General features: G+C 43.9%; 1 protein-coding gene across 8 annotated transcripts in view; it reads left to right on the top strand.

Annotated features, from left to right (window-relative positions):
• Nucleotides 1-20,366, top strand: part of cadm2b (cell adhesion molecule 2b) — a 118,495-nt gene that overhangs the window by 38,937 nt on the left and 59,192 nt on the right. The window lies entirely within an intron of this gene.

Below are 20,366 nucleotides of genomic sequence, written 5' to 3' on the forward strand. Positions count from 1 at the left end.
TTGGTGTACGTATGTATATGTGCATTTATGTGTGTGTACATGTGCATGTGTGGGTGTGGGTGCACATGTGCGTGGATGTGAGCATACATGGGTGCATGTGGGGGGGGGTGTATGTGTTTGTGTACGCACATGCACATGTTGGTGTGTGCATGTGTGCATCGGTGTGTTGATATATGTGTGTGTGTGTGTGTGTGCGTGCATGGTTGTGTTTGTGTGTGGGTTTGTTGGTGTGTTTGCATGTGTATGTGAGCATTAGTGTGTGTGGATGTGTTGGTGTGTGCGTGTGTTTGTTGATGTGTTTGATTAAGTGTGTATGTGTGTGCGTGCGTGTGTGCATACATGCGCATGTGCGTGCCTGTGTGTGCTTGTGTGTGTGTGTGTGTGTGTGTTTGTGTGTGGGTGGGTGGCTAGGTGTGTGTGTGTGGGTGTGGGTGGGTGGGTGGGTGGGTGGCTGGGTGTGTGTGTGTGTGTGTGTGTGTGTGTGTGGCTGGGTGTGCAGACCTGAATGCGTGTGTGCATGTATGTGTCGGTGTGTTGGTGTGTGTGTACACGTCTGTGAGTTTATTGGCATGTGTGTGTGTGTGTGTGTGTGTGCACTTGCTTGCTTTGCCTGTGCATGGGCTTGAAGTATTAGATGCAGTTATCAGACGCAGTTATGTGTGTGATTATCTAATGAACATATGAATGCTTATGAGGGCAGTGAGGGGAGTGATAGCCCAACAGAGCAGCTCTAAGTCAATAATGTGTTAGCACCAGAGCACAGCACACAGCTGCTTTAGCTCCTCTCGCTGGAGCTTGTGTGAAGCCTCTCGACTGAGTGAGGACGTCACCCGAAGCAGCACCGATCACCAGTGGAGGTTAAAGGGAATCGATTAGCTTCCTGCTAATTAGAACATGGTGCATATTGCTTGATAGCTTTTCATAGGTTGTAAGTCACCCTGGGGGGGTATTGGGGAAAACAATTATGTATATCAGTATCCACTGTGATTTTAATTTCATACTGTTTAGGGATTTTTTAAATTTTTTAATTTCACTTGTATTGTTTAATATTTGGCATTTAGGTTCCAAATGTGCAAAGCTCTGACGTGTAACCTGCACTTTGTTTCATCTGCAAAGGATGATGACACATACTTACACTGTGGCTCAGCAGCTACATTCAAATATAAATATTCAGATGAAATAAAGGTTTGAGTAGCAGTTCTGGGAAAGTCCTGGTAAAGCACTGCTGTGATACAGGTGCGTGTGGTACTGTCCTACTGTCCTACTGTCCTACTGTCCTTCTGTCCCTGCGTTCTGATTGGCTGGAAGGGAGCCACGCCGTGGGTGGTAGTAATGCGTGATGAAAGCTTATCTGTGATGTCACTTCCTGTACTATCCTTCCTCAGCTTTAGTTACATTCAGGACCCTTTTACCTCTTTAGTTTTAGAACCATAGTGTACATTGTGAAGCAAGAGACAGATGCCTTAGGGCACACACACACACACACACGCACAAACGCACATGCACACACACACACACGCACACACAGACACACGCAAACACACACATACATGCGCACACACACACATGCACACATGCGCGCACACATGCACACACACACACACACACACACACACACACACACGCACATGCATGCTTCCCGTGCACCACAGCACATGTTCTCCTGCATTTCTATTGATTGGTGCACTCTCAGTAATATTTTGCTGAGCGGATCTACGTTTCCAGCAGGGTGGAGGGAGGACAAATGTCTCCTTCACAGAAGACTAGACTCTGATTATCTGGCTCCCTGCGCCGTGGCCCGGCGGAGATGCTGCTAGCAGCGGGAGGCACGGGAGGAAGCGGGCCAACAGTGAGGCAGGGGGCAGGGATGACGAGGGCCTGCCGGGCGACGGATGAACGCAGACGGCAGGCGGACACGCTGATAAGGAGAGACGGAGAGAGGGGGCACTCTCTCAGTCTCCCTGGCACTGCTCCGCCTGATTAATCGCTCCCCAGCTACCACCACACACACACACGCATGCACAGATGTACATGCATGCGCACACATGCTCACACACACACACACACAGTTTGATTTGTGTGTGTGTTTGCAGTGAGAGACCATGCAGAGACAGTCATTGCCTCTGTTCAGCACTCTATGCAACTGTGTTGAGTAGAAAGGAGAGTGTAAGAGAGAAAAGGTGAGATTGCTGGTGTGTGTGGCAGTTTTATTATGGCTGGTATTTGCGGGGTTTGCCTCTCACTGCTGTTCGTCAGTATCAAGTCCCACTAACAGGGAGGCAGGAGACGTTTCTCCAGTTCAACATGCGTTTAGTTTGTGTTTATGCTGTTGCAAACACTTCATATACAGCTGATTTGTGGGGTTTGTTATTTTTTGTGTCTGTGTGTATCTGTGTACGTGTGTGTGTGTGTGTGTGTACGTGTCCGGGTGTGTATATATGTGTGTGTGTGTGTGTGTATGTATATGTATGTATATGTATGTATATGTATATATATATATATATATATATATATATATATATATATATATATATATATATATATATATATATATATATATATATAATGTGTGTGTGTGTGTGTGTGTATCTGTGTACGTGTATATGTGTACGTGTATATGTGTGTGTATATCTGTGTGTGTGTATATCTGTGTGTGTGTATATCTGTGTGTGTTTTTGTTTTTGTTTGTTTGTTTGTTTGTTTGTTTTGAGGTTTCATTTTTTTGGCTGGGATGGCACCCTCTGAAAAGCTTGTAATACTAGCCCAGTGATTTATGGCTTCATCCACGATAACAAAACAATACAATTCCAGCCGTTCTGACTTCCACCAGCACTGTGAGCTGCTGATCAGCTGTAAATCTATTTGACATGTTTTTCTACTACAGACCCATATATGTTTGGCTCAGAAAACCTTGACGATTTTAGAGCATAATAGCTCTGTGTCTGCCACCATAATTCCTGGCATAATGTCTGTATCTTGTCCACCAAGTAGCTGATCAAACAAACCTCAGATCCATATTTGATTAAATTATTCCTGGCGTATAACAGCCTAGAGAATATGTGAGTGAAATAGCTGATATATCTGAGATACTTTCGTACTGGAAACCAGAGCACTGGGTCTGCTCAGTCACGCTGCAGGTACCTGCAATACATGATAGCTTTGTCCATCTCCATAACAACAAAACAACAAAACAACAATACTAATAATAACAATAACAATAACAATATAAGCCAACACTTCCCAGTCTCATAGAAACCATGGCAGGGTTTCTCATAGAAAACATTTCATGTGTCTTTTTTGTACTGTCCTGTGTCCTACTGTTCTCCTCTCTTTCTTCTGTTACACCTGAAATTATTTTAATATCTTCCTCTCCTCTCCTCTCCTCTCCTCTCCTCTCCTCTCCAGCCCAACGCCTCCTTCTGTTGAGGAGGAACAAGTCCTGTGATTAGCACGTCAGTCAGGTTCATCGCCATGGCAGCCTGCTCTCTCCAGATAGGCGCATTAGTGTCACGCACAATGGCTAATGGTGTTTATCATTAGTGGCAGAGCCAGGCTGGGCCGGGCCAGAAGCACAGCATCACTGCCAGGCTGCACTGCTGATGAGCCTCCCTCATTCCTCGGCACGGAAGCACACAGTCCATTTCCTGTTTTCCCCCTAATTTGCGGATTACTCCACAGGTATCTGTAATATCTTCTCCCGTAGCCACTTTAGCCTGGTTTAGCCCCACAACTTGTTGCTTAATGGTAGTACACCTTTTAAAATCGATTCCTCGATGGTCATTAATGGGCTTTTATGGGGTTTATGGGTTCTGTACTCATCCCAGTACAACTGGGGGGATTTTGTTCATTTTTCTTTTTTGTTATGAACACGACTGTTGGTTGAAACATCACAGTGACAACAGTGATACTGCACAGCCTCTGCGAACACACATATCACATTTTGAACACGTCTCACCACGAACAGTGTACAGTGTGTAGTTTGTAGTGTGTACAGTATGTTGATTGTAGTGTGTAGGTTGTGTAGAGTGTGCAGTTTGTAGTGTGTACAGTTTGTAGTAGTAGTGTGTGCAGTGTGTAACTGTAGTGTGTAGTTTGTAGTGTGTACAGTGTGTAGTTTGTAATGTGTGTAGAGTGTGTAGTTTGTGGAATATTTAAATGACCACTGAGCCTGCACCAGTGTTGAGTAACTGAAACTCTAGTACTTATTAACCCTAGGACCTATAGTTTGATATTGTTTGTTATTGCACTTATTGTTGTCTGAGGTTATACATGTTTCAACAGTATTCTAGCTCATTGGTATGTTGGACTCTAACCTACTGTACTGGTTAGGATGTATTCTATGAGTAAATGACAAAGCACTTTCGTAAATCGCTCTGGATAAAAGCGTCTGCTAAATGCCATTAATGTAAATGAAGTGTGTAGTGTGCGTGGAGTGTGTAGTTTGTAGTTTGTAGTGTTAACCGGGGATTCATTTTAACCGGTGATTCATTTTAACAGGTGATTCAGATTAACAGGTGAATGAGATTAACGGGTGATTCAGATTAGCGGGTGATTCAGATTAGCGGGTGATTTAGATTAGCGGGTGATTCAGATTAGCGGGTGAATCATATTAACGGGTGATTCAGATTAACGGGTGATTCAGATTAACGGGTAATTCAGATTAACGGGTGATTTAGATTAGCGGGTGATTCAGATTAACGGGTGATTCAGAGTGGACTGGCACCTGTCAGCCTCTCCATCACCCTGAAGATTCACAGTAATTCACACTACACAAAGGATTGTGTGTGTGTGTGTGTGTGTGTGTGTGTGACGGCAGTACTGCAAGACAGTCCAGAGGAAAGTAGAGTATATCCTCAATTCTACAAACTCCATAAACACTGTGATTCCTTTGTGCCCAGGTACTGGAACTCATTTCCAACAGTACAATATTTAAATAAAGGAGAGAGAGAGAGAGAGAGAGAGAGAGAGAGAGAGAGAGAGAGAGAGAGAGAGAGAGAGAGAGAGAGAGAGAGAGAGAGAGAGAGAGAGAGAGAGAGAGAGAGAGAGAGAGAGAGGAGAGAGAGAGAGAGAGAGAGAGAGAGAGAGAGAGGAGAGAGAGAGAGAGAGAGAGAGAGAGAGAGAGAGAGAGAGGAGAGAGAGGAGAGAGAGAGAGGAGAGAGAGAGAGAGAGAGAGAGAGGGAGAGAGAGAGAGAGAGAGAGAGAGAGGAGAAGAGAGAGAGAGAGGGAGGGAGGGAGAGAGAGAGAGGAGGAGAGAGAGAGAGAGAGAGAGGGAGAGAGAGAGAGGAGAGAGAGAGAGAGAGAGAGGGAGAGAGAGAGAGAGAGAGAGAGGAGAAAAGGTGTCCAGATGCCAAAGAGTGGTCAGTAGAGAGTCTGAGGACTGACGGGGGAAACCCGTCAGAGAGATTTGATTTGAGAGAAGACTGTGCTGCCTTTGGTTTTGTCCTGCCGGTTGGCCAGTCAGTAGCACCTGCGTGGTAGCTGTGGTTTTGTGGCTAAAAGAAATACAGGCACTGCAAATCCAGATAGTGGTGATGGTATCAGTTCTGCAGGTCAGTGGGCTGCTTGCCTAGCGAGTGGGGCAGCACGTGATCGCCCTGCTATATGAGGCCTCGAATCTCCTGCAAAGGCCAGAATCATTTCTCAGTCTACGCTGTGTCTGAGCTTAGGTTAGGGCAGTCTATCAACCTATTAGCTAGAGCTCGCCCAAACCTATTGGATGCTTTTGTACACAGCCGTGCGGGGCGGTTGCCAGGTATCAAAAAAAACAAGCACTCCATTCGTCTTCCTGCACGTGTGTGTGTGTGTGTGTGTGTGTGTGTGTGTGTGTGTGTGTGTGTGTGTGTGTGTGTGTGTGTGTGTGTGTGTGTATGTGTGCGCGTGTGTGTGTGTGTGTGTGTGCATGCCACGGGTCTTCACTGCTCAGTGGGACTGTTACTCTGGCCAATCAGAGTGGACGTGGGGGAACCCACGAGGAGTGCTCTCTCGTCTGCCTGGACGCTTTCAGTTTCCCCTAAAATCATCTCATTCGCTGTTGGCACGCGCATGGACAGGGATAAGGTCACTGGTGATTTCGAGCAGACCGTTTCAGCTCTGCAGAGGTGGAGCAGGAGATCTCTATCCGCAGAAACTGAAATTTGGAGAGACAAGTTACGAGGGCTTGCTATCTGCAGACCAGGCTCACTTCGGAAGGGGGGGGGTGGTGGTTGCGGAGTGGGGGAGGGGTTTGGCAGGGGGGTGGGGCCTTTGATATTTTTCAAGATGCACACCTCCAGACATTTGAGACATCGCTGAAAAGCAAATGTGTCTCTGAACATAATGAAGTGAGAGGTAATGGAACAGATGCAGCTGTGTGATGTCACGCGCGGTCTGTGAGCACGCCTCATGTGTGATGTCACGCGCGGTCTGTGAGCACGCCTCATGTGTGATGTCACGCGCGGTCTGTGAGCACGCCTCATGTGTGATGTCACGCGCGGTCTGTGAGCACGCCTCATGTGTGATGTCACGCGCGGTCTGTGAGCACGCCTCATGTGTGATGTCACGCGTGGTCTGTGAGCACGCCTCATGTGTGATGTCACGCGCAGTCTGTGAGCACGCCTCATGTGTGATGTCACGCGCGGTCTGTGAGCACGCCTCATGTGTGATGTCATACACCTAAGTGTGAACAGCCCTTTTATCCTCATGTATAAATACAGATTAGCAAAAAGCCCAGTGAGAGACACTGAAGTAGACCTTTATTTCTGAAAAAAATCTTCCTTAGAAGAGGATGACAATAATATTCTGTTGTAGTTCCTGCAAATGTAATATATGCCTAACATAGAATGTGGTCTGGATATTTGAAGTAAATTAGATTAAATGAGACAATAATAGAATTCAATATATTTTATTCTCCTCAGCGGTGGATATTTTAATAGGAGCTGAGACCTTATCAACTCATTAGCCAGATGGGCTGAGGGCCTCAGTCTCCAAAGCTGGTTTCTAATGGAGAGACTGTCCTAATTAGCTCCACTCAGGCCAGCACAGAGCAAGAAATGACAAAATTACCATTGCGAGCCTTCATTTAGATATGACAACTACATTAAATGACTGTGTTCTTTATTGCCAGTCCGGCTAAACTCAGAGAAAAACTTCATTCAGTCTGCCATTTGACACAAACGCTGTTTGATCATGTGATAAGGTGATACGGTGATGATGTGAAGCTAGGTGACACATTTATGAATGTTGTGTAAGGAAAGCAGTTGCATGAAGGACACACTGGTATAAAACTACACTTACAAAATACAGAAAATGTTTTCTTTTGTTGTTTAATGTTTACTTGCATGTATATTTGATTGTATTTGATTATATTGTATGATCTTCTTTGAACATTTTGCACCCAGATGGAGAATTTCTGATTCTTTGGTAGTATCCAGACTTTTACAGATAGTTTCCGTGTCATGCATGTGCTGCCTAATGATAAAGATATTTGGTGAAGGCCGTGATCATGTGTGTTATATGATTCTGTAGTAGTCCTGTATGGGTATTACTGTGCGTACTCTTGCTGAGTAGTTCATCAGCTCGACCAGCAGCAAAAGACGAACTCTGTGCTGAAAGACCCATGACAGACTGCGCAAAACCCTGAAGACCTCAAAAGGAAGTGTTCCTTTAAGCTCTTTGTTGTCTGACACAGCTGAGTCGCTATCAGTGCTCCTTTATTTGGATTCTCCGCTGTGAACTCAACAATATCAGACACCAGACATTATTTGAGTGATTAATTGGAAAATGAATTCCATCCTCCAATCACAGCTGCCTGTTTCATGTGGAATCTCCTCACTCTTTGTTATGGATATGATTTTCCATGGACTGCTACGTTTGTTATTTATTTCTGAATGAGACCCATTTGTTTTGACAGATGCTCGTTCTGGTGCTGTAGCCAAACATTGTCTGATTTTTGGATGTTCACATAAGACCATGGCTTCAGACTTTGTTGTTTAGACAAACACAGTAGTGTAGTTGCCAGTTTCCCGAATAATTATGTTTGCACTAACATATTCTGTTAGGGCTGAATTCCGAGTTGAAGAAAATGGTTGAACGCTCCGCGTTATTCCTAGAGAGCAGTACTCTATGCAGAATGTTTATAGACTCGGTTTTTCCTCACATAACTATATAGCCTCATGCATACATAAACTATCTACACTGTAAGCTAATTAACATTGAAAACCTGGTGGGGAACGGAACTCCTGGATTTGATTCTGGGAACATCCATAGCGTTACTGGAAAACACTGCTTGCGTTTTCCCCCTTTAAATGTGCGCTAAATTACTGTTACTTGACAGTTTCTCATTATTTGTTAATACATTCATTAACAACCTCTCCAGAGGTTGTAAATGAGCAGTGATTGGGTGTATTAATTGAAGGCTTTGATCATTATCAAACATTAGATGATTCCCAGTCAGATCTGCTGAGAATTCTAAATCAGTGCCCTTTAAAAGCTCAGGATTACACAGCTGACGGAGCATTAACTTCCTTAATATGACCTGGTCATGCATCTACTACAATGGGAGGATGTTGCATGATGCCCTAGTCCAAAAGAACGTACCAGAACCACAGAATCAGAACCTGGTGCAGTCTGGAGGGGTTTCCATAGACCGGCCAGACATGGTGCTCAGTGTTCCCTGTGTGGATGCTGGAGAACATTCCGGATCACACAGACGGGTATCACATAGACAGGTAACACACAGACAGGTATCACATAGAGATATATCACCCAGACGGGTATCACCCAGACAGGTATCACATAGACGCGCATCACACACATGGGTATCACCTAGTGATTTCTCCTTTTGATGTAGGTGTTCATGGTTTATCATAAAAGCTCATTAATGCTGATTCCTAAAGGAAAAAAAAACACTTTCACTTGATTATTAATGGTAACACACTGACATGATTATTACAAACAAATAAACAATATTATTTATGTAAACAAATGGAGCCAAATGTTGATCTGTGAATAGCTGAATTCCAAAAAAGACCAGAAATTTCATGTCTGCTTCATCTCATGGTGAAGGTAGCAGGCACTATTATAATACTAACTCAGTGTATTCATACTTGGCGATTTAAAGTCAGTTGATAATTAAAACGCTAATTAACTGTAACCAACAATATCAGCTAGGCATTTGAAGATATTGAAGTTTTGTATTGTTATTAAATTCTTCTTTCGATCTCACTGAGGGAACATAGCTAACATAATTACGTCTATTAACCACAGAAGAATGTAACTTCCTAATTAAATAACCTAAATGATCCTCCAATCATTTTAAAACAAGAAAAAAAAAGATTGATCATGCAGTTGTGCGTGACAACGATCTGGACCGGGTTCCTGTTGTTTTGGTGATATTTCACTACTCAGTGCATAAATAGGGCTGCTAAAAGTGCCCCCCCCACACCTCCCACACAGTGTGGGTCTCTCTGATAGATAAGGACACGTAACGTTGTACAGGTATAGTAACAGTCGTATGTAATGAGTGGCCAAAAATACCATTGCCTAAGCAGACGTTTGAACGTACAACATTGATAACAGCCATTAAACTTGTGGCAGGGTGTTGGATGGACATTTGAAAAGACCTCTATAAGGGCCCACTGTGAAGGTATATGATATTCAAGTTTCAAGTTTCAAGTTTGGTTTATTTGTCACATACATAGTCATACACAGTATAACTCGTAGTGAAATAATATTTTCATTGAAGAAAAATAAGTAAGAAAGTGTGTGTGGGTGTGTGTGTGGGTGTGTGTGTGGGTGTGTGTTTGTGTGTGTGCCTGTGCATGCATGCGTGTGAGTGTGTGTGTGTGTGTGTGTGTTTGCCTGCGCATGCATGCATGTGTTTGTGTGTATTTGTGTGTTTCTGTGTGTGTGTTTTTGTGTGTTTGTGTGTGTGTATTCCTGTGCATGCATGCATGTGTTTGTGAGTGTGTGTGTGTTTGTGTGTGTGTGTGCCTGTGCATGCATGCATGTGTGTGTTTGTGTGTGTGTTTATGTGTGTGTGGGTGTGTGTTTGTGTGCGTGTGTGTGCCTGTGCATGCATGCGTGTGTGTGTGTGTGTGTGTGTGTCTGCATGCATGCGTGTGAGTGTGAGAGTGAGTGTGAGAGTGAGTGTGAGAGTGAGTGTGAGAGTGAGTGTGAGAGTGAGTGTGAGAGTGAGTGTGAGAGTGAGTGTGAGAGTGAGTGTGAGTGTGAGTGTGAGTGTGAGAGTGAGAGTGAGTGTGAGTGTGAGAGAGAGAGAGAGAGATACACTCAAAGGAAAGAATGGATGAGTGGAATTTCTGGTGTTATTATGTATATCTGTGGTGTGGGTGTTAATTAATAATCTGCTCTCTGTGGCTCTGTTCACTGGCCTGCAAGGAGGATAGTGCGTTTTTGCGTACTCACTCCCACACTAAGCTATTGAAGCCACTCTCTTACTCAGAATTAAATATACAGAAAAACACTGACCCTGACAGCCAAAGAACTGCAGATAGGTGCTGTTAATTCTTCGACTAGGTCTCTTCCCTGAAGGGAGTCTGACCCCTTTTAAGAGAGAGCTTATTCAGACTACTTCTTTCACATTATTCTCAATATATGCACTGGAATTCTAATCTCTAAAATAAACTATTACTTTCACACATTTCACACGATACAAAATAGTGTTAGCATGACTCTAGCGGGACAGTCTGGATCGTACGGACTGAAAGGGGCATTCCCAAGTGATGAGAGACTGAGTCAGATATACAGAACATAAAACGGAAGTGAGTTTACAGTTCAGTCTCTCGGGCTCGTCATGAGCTGATCAAGTCGTCGGTTTAATGGGGTCAGACCTGCGGACATCCACCCCAGCACTAATCACCGCCACAGTACTGATCCTGCCCTTTGAGTCTTGTGGACCACCTGGCTATATTAATAAAATGTGTTGGACCACTCAGCTATAATAGAATTCATATCAGTGGACAACCGTTTCCAGCTGTGATCTCTAGGACTTCTAAAAACCTTCTCTACTGACATCCAAGCAGTACAAAGTTATAATCTTTGTTTTTATTGCAGCCAGACAGAGAGACTTCTTAATTAAAATCCTCTTAATCTGTTTGCTTGTAGATTAATAGATTTATAACTCAAGAAAACTGTTTGGTCCTTGACCAATAACCTCCTGGTTCTGTATGTGCTATATATGAGAAATAAATGAAGATTAAATAATATTACTGTAGGTGCCATAAAGTGCATCAATGGGGTCATTCATCACTAAAGTTTCAAATTAACTAAATATATTTTATTTCATAATAAGAAAGAAAAATTTGAAAAAAAGTAAAGAAAAAGAAAGTAAATAAAATTGGTGTGATAATAAAAACAGTGAATGTTGTGAATGTTTGTCAGGAGTACCTCAGTGTTCCAGTGCAGCTCCTCAGAAACAGGCTTCTGTTCAAGTCCAATACGACAATAGCTCACTTAATAAACAATCTTTATTTGATTCCAAGAAATAAATAGTTTGTATGTGTAGTTTCATTTCACGAATGTCATTTTGATCATCTCTTTTAACCAGCATAACATTGGAGCTAAAAGTCATATTAAACTCAGAAGTAATATCTGTTTTATTTACCAGAAATGTGACACATATGAACAGTATGCCTTGGTCCTTGTACATAGAACATATCAGACATATAACGTATAGCATATCATACGTGCTGACACACTAGGCAGGTTACAGGCACACTGAGATCTCTCAATATACCTGTAACCTGCCTAGTGCATCAGCACGAACAGAGAATAAACTAGTCTTAAATAAAATGACATACATATATAAATAAATAAATAGTACTGTTTAAAATTGAGTAGTAATAGAACAGAGGTATAAAATAGATTATTGAATATGGATAATATAAGTACAGACTGGTAAGACATATCATCCAGTGTTATGTACAGTATGTACATTGTAGTACCATGTGAATTGGTAGTTATATATAGATATAGTTTTAATGTATGTGATGTATATAGTGTATATATATATGTGTATACAGATATAGATTTAATGTATGTCATGTGTATGTGTGTGTGTGTGTGTGTATATACATACATACATACACACACACACACACACACACACACACACACACACACACACACACACACACACATATATATATATATATATATATATATATATATATATATATATATATATATAAAATGTATGTATACATATATAATGTATGTGTGTGTGTGTGTAGTTTTAATATATGTGTTTATATAGTATTTATATGTGTATATAGATATAGTTTTAATGTATGTGATGTATATAGTATTTATATGTGTATATAGATATAGTTTTAATGTAGGTCTTCTTAAACTAGTTTCCCTTGACAACCTGTAGGTTCTGTTACCACATGCCGTATTAATTTCCAGAAGATTCTGTTCAGTACGTTCTACTTGCTCAAACAGGTCTCGTGTTAATCCCGCCATTACTGAGTTGGGATGATTTCATCATGTCATTATACTAATATGCTATTTGTCACTTAGACTGGGAGAGATGGGGTGAATGTAGACGTGTTAGAGTGATCTGGCAGGATTAGAGCAAATCCGCTCTCTTCTCTCCCACACTGAACAGAGCTCTGGGACGCCTGATCTCATTAAGACGATATGATAACTGTTTATAATAACTTATTAGAGCCGTTGAGATGCTCTCTGCTGTGCTGAGCGTATTTAGGGAGCTACCGGTAACGTCTGAGTGTTGAGAGGAGGGGAGTCAGACCAAAGTGATGTGGGATTATTTGGATTAGATGATTCCTGCTGTGGTAATGGAGGTGCAGATCTAGGAGAAATGTTATCAGCTTCAACAGCACTGCAACGAAACACGTTCTGGTGAAACCACACGGCAGTGAAATGCGTTCTTGTGAAACCACTGCAGTGAAACACGTTCTGGTTTAAAAACAATACAGTGAAACGCATTCAGGTGTAACCACACTGTGGTGAAAGGTGTTTCAGGTTTCAGTGCATCACCAAATTTAACACCCGAATATGTTTCACACCTCTGTTTGTTGTTCTTGTTTAATGCCGTTACTCTGTTTAAGATCAACCATGTGATATACACCAGTGGGTGTTGATCATAGACATGTAAACAGGGTGGCTGGGTTTGGTGTCCTTTGAATGGTTTCGGGATTAAGACAACAGAATGATTAACTAGGATACTAGGTTTGGTAACGCTAGGCACCTATATACATGGAATGGTCATGGTAGCATATTATATGAATAAAATTAATGTTTTTTTTATGAATATTGCTACTGTTTGGCTGTCTTCCACTCAGACTTCTCAAGACTTGCTCTTGACTGTGAGCTAAACCCGTACAACCCACACTTAACCAACCGTCATTTAAAACACATGACATTTTTATATGTTAAAATCCAAATTTGAACTCTATTGGGGATTTCCATTTGATTTGTGACAGGTGTAATCGTAATCAGATTATCTCATACAGTCTGAGATGACCCCAGGCCAGCGTGGTTCTAAATGGTGGTAGAGATCTTGCTGTGGTTAAGTAGAGCTGAGACAAGCCTTGCCACAATGACCTCTTTTCAGCAAAAATGTGTTCCAAGGTTACCAGATAACTGTCAGCTCAGCCCTGCAGCTCTGGAGACATCTAGCTCTGTGCGAGACCTTCCTGTGTTCAGTTTATGGATCTCTTTACACTCAGGGGAGTTGGGCATATTATGCTTATAGAAAAGTTATGATTTTATTGCTTATTATGAAGAACTTTGCAGGGGTTTTGTTTATATTTTTAAGGATCATTTTAAGGACAGATATTATTTTGTAGTACTGTGTAATCCCACTTCTTTGTGTAATCCCACTAACGATCATTTAAAATTTGACAGATTTGCTAATCCAAAATATTTTACATACTTGTCATAATGACAGTTTATGTGCTCTCTGAGACTCAAACGCTAACCCATGACCTTGGTGTACTAGCTCTATCTGCCTGGTCTACTACATGAACTTCAGGAGTGATGTACAGAAGTGAACTTCAGGAGAGATATACAGGAGTGAACTTCAGAAGTGAACTTCAGGAGTGAGGTTCAGGCATAAACTTCAGGAGTGGGGTGCAGGAGTGCCGAGCTACAATATCAGGCCGACTGTAATAATGAAGTTTAATGTTACCAGTGCAGGTGCATGTCAGGCTGCGTGGGATGCTCAGAGCAGCGTATCTTCAGCTCACACTTCTAGAGCCTATAAGCACCGTGCCGTGTCTCTGTGAACGTGCTAACGCTTTACGTGAGCCTCCAGTCTAAGATCTGTAGGGATGTGTGACATGTGAAGCTACTACTCTCTCCTTAAACACCTCATGAAGGTGGTTCGTCACATCAGGTGTGTGAGGGGTTCTCAATAACTCATGTGCACTCACCATGGTGAAAAGGGACAGTCAGTTACTTCTAGGATTGTGTAGTGTGGACAGTGATGTTGTTATTTGTGTTATTTTAGTTTTAGTTTTAGCAAATCTGGAAGGTGAACAGTAATGGTCGAAGTTTATTGTTTATGTTTAACTAGAAATGCATTTTTTGGAGGATGTCATGACAAACGCAAGTGATGTGTGTATGCCAGTGTTTACTCCTGGTGCTAGAACGCACTGTTTGTGTACACATTACATGTACATGTGCAATACAGCTTCATTAAACACTGTCAACTCAAACACATTTCACACTGGTGTACCAAGATGTGTTACCTTTGTATATATTCTAACTGATTAAGTTATGCTCATGTGCACTGTTTTTAAATTATGCACCATAATTCACTGGACTGAATTAAACACCATAATGCACTGTAATGAATTCTATGCCATGATGTGATATTTTGACTGATATGCCGTGTGTTTACAGCACTCTTCAGTCCTGAGTGCTGGCAGAAGCTGAGGGGAAGTAATAAGTCCATCCTTGGAGTAACTGAGTGAACATGTGGGCTTTGCGTAGATGACTTTATCATCCATTAGCAGGTAGCTTGGATAGAGCCATTCTTCCACCTGCAGGGGGCGAGCCGGATGTAACCGACAAGGTTACGTCTACTGTTTTCCTCTGCTGCTGGGTCATTGTTTTTCATTGTGTTTGTTGAGTTGTAGAGGTAGAAGCAGGTAGAGTTTTGAAGCTGGTAGTTTTGAAGCAGGTAGAGCTTTGTAGCAGGTCATTTTAGAGCAGGTAGAGTTTTGGAGCAGGTAGAGTTTTGGAGCAGGTACTTTTGGAGCAGGTTTTGGAGCACGAAGGCTTTTTTATTTTTCCAATTTTCTCTTTTTACTCAAGCCAAGGTTACTGAGTTTATCTGCTTTGTTTTTGTTTGAAATACTGAATCAGCAAGAATAAACCACACAGTGAATATATATATATCACGCAGTGAGCTGGTGTGAGCCATAGCGATCTGACAGGATGTGCTTCCTTTTTATCACACACACACAGACACACACATACACACAACCATGCACACATACATAAACATGCACACACACACAAACTGCTAAATGAGATGAGGCAGGAGCCATATATATTATTATTATTATTATTATTATTATTATTATTATTATATGAAGATATGTGAAGGATCCCCCCACCCCACTGTGACCAGGGAGAGAGCTGAGGTGGAGGGATCATGGCAGAGATCCTTTCAGTACAGACCCACCTTCCTCAGTACAGACCCACCTTCCTCAGTACAGACCCACCCTTACTCAGTACAGACCCACCTTCCTCAGTACAGACCCACCCTTACTCAGTACAGACCCACCTTCCTCAGTACAGACCCACCCTTACTCAGTACAGACCCACCCTTCCTCAGTACAGACCCACCTTCCTCAGTACAGACCCACCCTTACTCAGTACATACCCACCTTCCTCAGTACAGACCCACCCTTACTCAGTACAGACCCACCTTCCTCAGTACAGACCCACCTTCCTCAGTGCAGACCCACCCCCTCTCAGTGCAGACCCACCCTTCCTCAGTACAGACCCACCCTTCCTCAGTGCAGACCCACCCCCTCTCAGTGCAGACCCACCCTTCCTCAGTACAGACTCACCCTTCCTCAGTGCAGACCCACCCTTCCTCAGTACAGACTCACCCTTCCTCAGTGCAGACCCACCCTTCCTCAGTACAGACCCACCTTCCTCAGTGCAGACCCACCCTTCCTCAGTACAGACCCACCCCCTCTCAGTGCAGACCCACCCCCTCTCAGTACAGACCCACCCTTCCTCAGTGCAGACCCACCCTTCCTCAGTACAGACCCACCTTCCTCAGTGCAGACCTACCCTTCCTCAGTACAGACCCACCCCCTCTCAGTGCAGACCCACCCCCTCTCAGTACAGACCCACCTTCCTCAGCGCAGACCCACCCTTACTCAGTACAGACCCACCCCCTCTCAGTGCAGACCCACCCCCTCTCAGTACAGACCCACCCTTCCTCAGTGCAGACCCACCCTTCCTCAGTACAGACCCACCCCCTCTCAGTACAGACCCACCTTCCTCAGCGCAGACCCACCCCCTCTCAGTACAGACCCACCTTCCTCAGTGCAGACCCACCCTTCCTCAGTGCAGACCCACCCTTCCTCAGTACAGACACACCCTTCCTCAGTGCAGACCAGCATTCAGTATAGTCCCGCTTTTCTACAGTGGATCCTGTTGCCTCGTTGGGTTTATCTCACACTGAGCTGTAGGAACTCACTTACTTACTTCAGATTTGCCTCAGAAGTGTTTCATGGTTTTCCCTAAACCACTGCGTATGAATATGGAACCGAATATGGACGCTACCATGTGGAGGAGTTTTACACAGGGCTACACAGCCAAACCGTCGATGCTAAATGAACACTTTACTTACACTCAGATATTTCATGTTCTGATACTTCATAAAGTCATAGAGAAACCAACACATAAGAATCCAACATGTAGAATTTTTATGTTCTACTATGGTCATAATATCCAGCCTAGAGGACATTTGTCCCGGAGTCTTATTGTTTACATCTGAGGAAAACAGATGTGTTGCACGTTGACTCCACGGTGAGCGTGTTTGCGTAAGCCTGTACGCATGCCCAGAGAGCTTCCTCTTTATTTATAGCTGCCTTAAATGACTTTTTTTTTCTTTTTTCCATTTTTTCATTGCTGGTGGAAGTCCTTCAGGCATTACCGCTGTAGCGGAATCATAAAGTTCACCACACCTCCTCATCTTCTGTTTATTCTGCAGGAGCTCTCTTTTCATATGGCTGGAGAGCACTGAAAATAAGCTAGCCTACATACACGCACAGCAGAAAGCAGCTGTGTCTATACTCTTAAACTAATATTAAATTCACTTCAGTCTGTCCTAACCTTTCTAAACTCAAGACTCCTTCAATCCACCACTCACAGTACAAGTTTAAATGTGCCTGCAGGGCCGTCTGGGGTACATACGCATGCAGAGCGAGAGGCCTGCATGTGCAGAGGGCGGGAGGGAACGCCTGCACAGTGTGTGCCACCTGCGGAGAATTGAGGAGAAATGAGGAGAAATGAGGAGGCTAAGGTCTGCAAGAAATATCGGACACCTCATTCTCCTGGTAATTGTGTCAAGTCACTAGGCTGCACAAGAAGGATGTCTTCCATGAAACAGGAAGGGGCGGGGCCAGGGTAACCGGGGACGTGGGGGCTCAGATCTGCCCTGAGGATATCGAGGCTGAGTTACTGCTCAGGCCTGTCTCTCGTTCTCCGGCCTGGCTCTGGTTCTCCAGCCTTGTTCTGGTTCTCCGGCCTTGTTCTGCTTTCCCACAAACCCACGTCCACATTCTACACCCAGCAGACATAACTAATCTACACCTGCATTCTGCTGGAACATCTGCCTTGACTGAGGCACCTGGGCGGCACCACGCAAAAAAAAATGCATAAGGCTGGTGAGCAGGTCCAGCAGCCTGTGCCACTGTGATCTGCTGGGCCAGAGCGACCCGAGTGTTTAGATACGTGCTATTGCCAATATGAAAAGGTACTCATTAAGCTTTAATGGAGACTGCTGTTTCATTTCTTTTTTGCTCAACAAAGCGTAATGGTCCATTAACAATAACACATCACCATTTCAACAAGTAATGATTAGGACCATCTGTGACTCTCCCAGTCAGTTGGCTGTGGCAGACTGTTAAGACAAGCTATTGTGAATTCACGTGAATGGACTGGATCAGTGTTTATTTCATATGTAGCGAACAGTACATGAATAAGCAAGTGTCCACACACACCTCACACGCGCAGGCAAGCACGGACAGCCGGGTATCAGTGGCATTAAAATAAAGAGGAGAAAAGGTCTGCTGTCATGACCTTTACCACAGAGAAGAAAAAAAACCCTCACTGTCCAACTTCAGTTAAATTGCAACTCACAATCACCAGCTCTTTTCACATAACAGAAAACAGTAAAAAGTCTTTCTTAAAAGGGTCAGGGAGGGCGTGTGGCTCCGTTTTCACACACCTGTGTCATCCTATATGCGGTGCAGCCCTACAGTCAGAGGGGAACTCGGGTTATGTGCCATTAGCACCGGAAAAGCCGACCTGTCCCTGCACTCGCGATGCACCGGTCATAACAAGAAACCAAATCCATATGTACACTGTCAGTAAGCCAGATTCCTATACATTAACACTCACTGCCAGTACTGGGACCTTCCAAGATAAAAACGGACGACAGTCTGGCTGGCCGCCAGTCTGCCAGTGTGTATGTGGCATAATCCCCCCCCCACCCTGTACGTTTGCCTGGGGCTGATGCTGAATGTTCCTCAGGCCCTCCGTGGGGGAGAACAGGAGAGCAGCCGATAAGAGCTCCACGGAGAGCAGAAGAAAACCTGCGCTCCTCTCCTTCACGCAGCCGCGCCTTGGGGCTCCGAGTGGACACACAACCCAGCAAGTTCACTTCGGCATTTGTCATCCTCCCTGATTAAACCCCGCTCCGAGTCTGAGTGCTGGCATCACCACGGAAAGGGAGCCGTAATCGGGCAGGAGGAATGGAAAAACCATCCATCGTAAACGCATTTCCCTCCTGCTTAGCCTCAGCGCAGTGCTAAGACCAGGCTGTTTCACTACAATCCGGCACACGCCATCAGCCGGCACACACAAACCTGCACACGGAAGTGGCCTGTCTCACATGGCTGTTATACCTCGGTAGCGTGTGGGCATGACTCTGACCACGTCCCGGACACCAGGAACACTTCACTCACTTCTTACTCCTCCTCCTGCTCAACTGAGGCGCTACACAACCCTTTATGCCTGAAGCTCACGGTTGTACTGCTTTCCTCTGTGCCTGTCTGCTCAGAAACAGGAAGAAAAACAAAATCAATAGAATAGATTCTCTTGCACTCAGTTCCATTTTTCAAGGATAAAACATAAAGCTGATCTCATATCAGAGCCGAGAGTTCACACACACCAGCATCGTGTGTGTACACATTAGTGTGACCTGAACTGAGATCTGAATTGGCAGTTTCTTATTACTGAACCTGTATTGAAAAGACAAGTGTAACTCTGGGCCAATTCTGTAACACAAGAAAATAGCTGTGCGTGAAGTTGGGACTTTACATTTGCTATTTTTTACTATAAACCTGCTGGTGTTCATTTAAATGGTTTAAGTGTCTTAGTATGTACTTTCTTTTGCTAACTATAAATTAGAATTATGATATTATGTACTTATGCTAACTATTCTTATGCTAACTTTAAACGATACATTATAAAATATTAAATGTTGAGACACAACATGAGTGAATAAATGAATGACTTACTGACTAAATGAATAAAAAACCTTTACAATAGTCACTCATTCATTTATTCATTCATACATTCATTTATTAATTAATTACTCTATAATGTATATTATGAAACTCCATCATTCAATCTTTTGCCTGCTGTTGCATACACCTCCATCCATCACACCTCCACCCCTCACACACACCTCCACCCGTCCCACCTCCACCCTTCACACCTCCACCCCTCACACCCACCTCCACCCTTTAGGACTTCAGCCTTCACACCTCGCTGAAGTGAGCAGTGTGTGTGAGGCCAGCCGGGGGAGCATTGCAGGTCAAAGGTCAGCCAGGTCCAGGGCCACCCACTGGCCACGCCTCCTGTGTGGGGTGAGGCAAGGCCGCGGGAGATTTCTGAGCGCACTCTGGAGAGTCTGACGATTCAATTCCCCTTATGGGATTGTGTTGGGGGTTGGGGGGTACTTCCACAATACTGCTGCCATATCTGTCATGTCAGGAGGCTGACATGGCCGAGCACTGTGACGGATCTGATGCGCCGGACTGAGCTTGAAGTTGTTTCCTAAATGTTCTGGCACAGAGACTTTACAGTAAATAATCTCTGTCCTCTGTCAGTTTGTCTCTGAGCCAATGTTTATGGTGGTTAGCAGAGAT

This window comes from Electrophorus electricus, chromosome 17 (genome assembly GCF_041902795.1).
Source record: "Electrophorus electricus isolate QZ-2024a chromosome 17, ASM4190279v1, whole genome shotgun sequence".
NCBI lineage: Eukaryota > Metazoa > Chordata > Actinopteri > Gymnotiformes > Gymnotidae > Electrophorus > Electrophorus electricus.